Below are 4,830 nucleotides of genomic sequence, written 5' to 3' on the forward strand. Positions count from 1 at the left end.
AATTCCAGCGTTCATTTCTATAGGCTCTGACAACCACCCCATATAATTTACACAACTTACTGTTTCGTTCATGAGCGTAGTGACCCATCTAACAAAAGTGTTACCAAAATTGAAGCGTTTAAAGGCATACATTATGTATTCTTTTGATATTGTGTCGAAAGCAGCTTTGTAGTCTAGAGCTAGGAGTAGCCCTGGTTTGTTCGTTTGTTTGAGATGTGTAATTATATCATCAATCATTCTAACTGCTGTGCTACTATTTCTGCCTTTCATAAAACCAAACTGATTTTCATGAATTATTGTTCCAAGCACACTTTTTAGGCGTACTGCTAGACACTTTGCCAGTAACTTATAATCTGAGTTTAGTAAAGATATTGGTCGCCAGTTATTCAGATCATCCCTTGACAGTTGCTTCCCTTTGTGTATTAATGTTATAACTGCTCTCTTTTGGGTCGGAGACATTTGACCATTATCAAAAGCGGCGTTCAAGGAACATATAACCATTGTCTTTATCTGACACCAGAAAAATTTCATAAAACCAGTTGTTAGACCATCTCCGCCTGGTGCTGAGCCATTTTTCATTATTTTTAAAGCCTTTGTGATTTCATCTTCAGTTAAAATGCCCTCAATGCTATTTTTCTGTTCTTCGGTCAATTGTGGAACTTCCACGTCTTGTAAAAACAATTCAACATATTGTTCATCAAAGTTAATTCTTTTTTTGTATCTATTTGAATAAAAACGAGTTTGCTCTTTTACAATATCTTGTCTTTTTTTCAATACTTGTCCCTCCTCATTAGTTAGTCTATCCATTACTTTACTATTTGCTCGAGCCTTTTCTAGGTTGAGAAAATATTTAGTGTTTTTTTCCCCGTCTTCAATAAATTTTACACGTGCCCGTGCATGGGCACCTTTTGCTTCTCTAATCGCATACAATTCCATTTCTGTTTTATACTTCTCCCGTTGATCAACTAATTCTTTGTCTGTCGGGTTAAAAGCCAAATTCTTCTCTATCTCATCTAATTCAGACTGTAACTCTGCTTTCCTTCTGTTTGATAATTTGTTCTTAGTTTTACAGTATGCCATGCACCATTCCCTTATTTTAATTTTGCAGAGTTCCCATTTTAGTTGATCATCTATTTCGGTGTTTTCATTAGCATAGTCTGTTAATAGTTTATTCATTGAGTCTACAAAAGTTTTATCGTGTAACAAACTGTCATTAAATTTCCAATATGAGGGTCCCCTCTTGATTTGAGACATGTTATAGGAGAGGGAAACGAGTCTGTGGTCAGATTGTGCAACCGAGTGAATTTCACATTCTGTTACCCTATTTAATACTGATTCTGTGGCAAAAATATAATCCAGTCTGCGGGCGATAAAAGGATTTTTCCTTGACCATGTATATTCTTTTTCTCCATGGTGAAATAATCGCCACACGTCTATTAACTCATTCTGAGCCATACAATCACGGAATGTGTCAATATCCTTTTCGTTGTGATTTTCACCACTAATAATATCTGAATCATTGTCCATCACACAATTAAAATCCCCACACACCACACTATAGACATTTTCCGGTTTACTGACCTGGTTTCTTAGCTGTTCAAAAAAGCGCTGTTTGTTCTTATGTACTGCTGGTGCATATACGTTCCAAATATACATATCGTTATCATTAAACACAACGTGAATACCAATAATCCTTTGGCTTTTGTAAATACACTGAATTTCGCCTGCAAAGCCCTTCTTTATGAGTATCATCTGTCCCATACTGTGACTAGTTTCCCCTGTATAATACATTGAACACCTTGAACGTGTTGCACAAATCATGTAGAAAACATTCCAACGAACCGGTAATGTATAGTTATGATTAAACTGAACATATGTCAAACTTTTAAATAAATGGTCATTTGAATATATCATTCATTAAATGAAGTAAAACAGGTAACGTTCCACACATAGACACGTTCTATACCACTTGTTTTGTAGATTACTGGCGTACCTAAGTCGATTCAAATGACATCAACAGCCACACACGGATACTGCCACACACGAATACACTTTTGACGCACTGGTTTCAAAATTACGTAGTTTAGTTTTATTCACAGCATATTTAAGCAGTTTGAAAAAATTATGTACTGGCTGTATGCCAGTTATACATTAAAAAATACAAACGCAAATGAAAAGACAAGGGTAAACATGGTTGAATATGTTTTGTGTATTGTTCTTAATGCACGTGACACAATTCAAAGTACAGCACACCCCTTTCTTCCATGCAACAAACATACTTTTGCAATATTATGTCCACTTAGCCGTCAAATAAAGATGCGCGCGAGGGGGTCATTGTGTTAGCATCGTAGATAGAGAAGGTGTGGTGTGACAGATTCTCAGATTTTCAAATACAAAAAAGGCAAAACGAGGGGCAGAAAAATGAATAAAAGTAAAGTTAGCCTAAGGTAAAATAAGTTATGAACAGACTTGCAATCGACGTACTACGAACATAAATCTGTCGGGATTTTATAGGTTGAGGAAGAGTTGCTTCCCATTGTTTATCTGTTCTTTTTCGTGAAAACACGAAGGCAAGCTACTCGTGTCATTGCAGCCTTGCCCTATTTGTTTCTATGGAAACAAAGAAAAGCCACTCGTCAACAGTCCATACAAACTTGACAGAGTTACTTTCGAACATTGTCAATTATAGAGAATAAAAAATAAAAAAAGAATGTTTGATTTAATATTGTCCGAGGTATTTAGCCCCAGAGATTTCAAAAAGTGAAACAAGCTCGTTGCTGGGAACTTTGCGGTTCTGTCTGGGTTGCTGTCCTCCCACATAGACATCAATGATACCTGTAACAGAAATGCACGCACGCACGCACGCACACACACACACACACACACACACACACACACACACACACGCATACACACACACACACACACGCACATATACTGAAAGGCATAAATTCTGCAAATAGTGCATTGAACGATTTTGCTCTCAAACGAAAATCAGATTGAACCTGTAATTTGTAGTTGACATCTTGAGTGTCGGAGCAAATGTTTCACGCTGTCAGCGTGCGCTTTGCAATATTGCTGATCCAGCCACAGCTCACTGTGCTAAAAAAAGACAATGGGCTGAAAGGGAGACAATAACGTAAAAAAAAGTTAGTTTTTTTTTGGTCATGAGTGGAACTCACGATATGGCCCTATAAAATGCAACTGGCTGTTTGGCTGTATCAGATATCACAATCATGCCACGACTTGATGAAGGAGAGAGACAGCAAGCGATTGGGATGTTTAGAGCTGGCCAAAGCATTGAACGTGTAGCCAGAGCCATGAACGTTCATTTCTCGACGATTTTCCGCTTGCACCAACGTTGGACAGCCACAGGCACTGTTTCTGACAGACCACGACCTGGTGCTCCCAGAGTGACGACGCCCAGGCAAGATAGGGCCATCCGCCACGCCCACCTCCAGGATTGCTTTCATACTGCCACAGACACCGCCAGGACAACACAGGGGCAACGTGGAAGATTCATTAGCAGTCGGACGGTCAGAAGACGCTTGGCAGAGGGTGGCATCAGGTGCCGCAGACCGTATGTGGTGCCACTTTAACCTTTGCCGTGCTTCCTGGGTTCACCTGTACCCAGAGACACACTAAAATCATTGTAACTCTGGAACCATTAAAGGTATCGTTTTGAAATTGTAAGTATCTCTCACACACCTAATTTGCTCGATCTCTGTCTGCAAATTTTTAGTGTGTACATGACAAAACATTAAAATTAATTGATTATGTTAATTAACATAAACACTACCGATTGCGCGGGTTCACACAAACCCATACTTTTAAAGAGTAGTAGTGATTGTAACTATCCCTCTGCCGACGGCGCGGGTTCTGCTTTACACCCATAATTACCAAAGCGGCGGAACAGTGTCTGTCTGCCTGTTTGTCCCAATAGACTGTCTGTCTCTCTGTCTGTCTGTCCGTATCTCTCTGTCTGTATGTCTGTTGTCAGTTGCTCTGTCTGTCTGTCTGTCTGTCTGTCTATCTGTCTATCCGTCTATCTGACTGTCTGTCTATCTGACTGTCTGTCTCTGTCTGTCGGTCTCTCTACTCTCTGTCTCTCTCTCTAGTCTCTCTCTCTGTCTCTCTCTCTTAGTCTCTCTCTGTCTCTCTTTCTTAGTCTCTCTCTCTCTCTTTCTTAGTCTCTCTCTCTCTTTCTTAGTCTCTCTATCTCTTTCTTAGTCTCTCTCTCTCTCTTTTAGTCTCTCTCTCTCTCTCTTCTTAGTCTCTCTCTCTCTTTCTTAGTCTCTCTCTCTCTCTTTCTTAGTCTCTCTCTCTCTCTTTCTTAGTCTCTCTCTCTCTTTCTTAGTCTCTCTCTTTCTCTTTCTTTGTCTCTCTCTCTCTCTTTCTTAGTCTCTCTCTCTCTCTTTCTTAGTCTCTCTCTCTCTTTGTCTCTCTCTCTTTCTTAGTCTCTCTCTCTCTTCTTAGTCTCTCTCTCTCTCTTTCTTAGTCTCTCTCTCTTTCTTAGTCCTCTCTCTTTCTTAGTCTCTCTCTCTCTCTCTTTCTTAGTCTCTCTTCTCTCTTTCTTAGTCTCTCTCTCTCTCTCTTTCTTAGTCTCTCTCTCTCTTTTTAGTCTCTCTCTCTCTTTCTTAGTCTCTCTCTCTTCTTTAGTCTCTCTCTCTCTCTCTTTCTTAGTCTCTCTCTCTCTTTTTTTTAGTCTCTCTCTCTCTCTTTCTTAGTCTCTCTCTCTCTCTTTCTTAGTCTCTCTCCTCTCTCTTTCTTAGTCTCTCTCTCTCTCTCTCTCTCTCTTTCTTAGTCTCTCAGTCTCTCTCAGTCTCTCCC

Source organism: Littorina saxatilis, linkage group LG3, assembly GCF_037325665.1.
Source record: "Littorina saxatilis isolate snail1 linkage group LG3, US_GU_Lsax_2.0, whole genome shotgun sequence".
Classification (NCBI taxonomy): Eukaryota; Metazoa; Mollusca; class Gastropoda; order Littorinimorpha; family Littorinidae; genus Littorina; species Littorina saxatilis.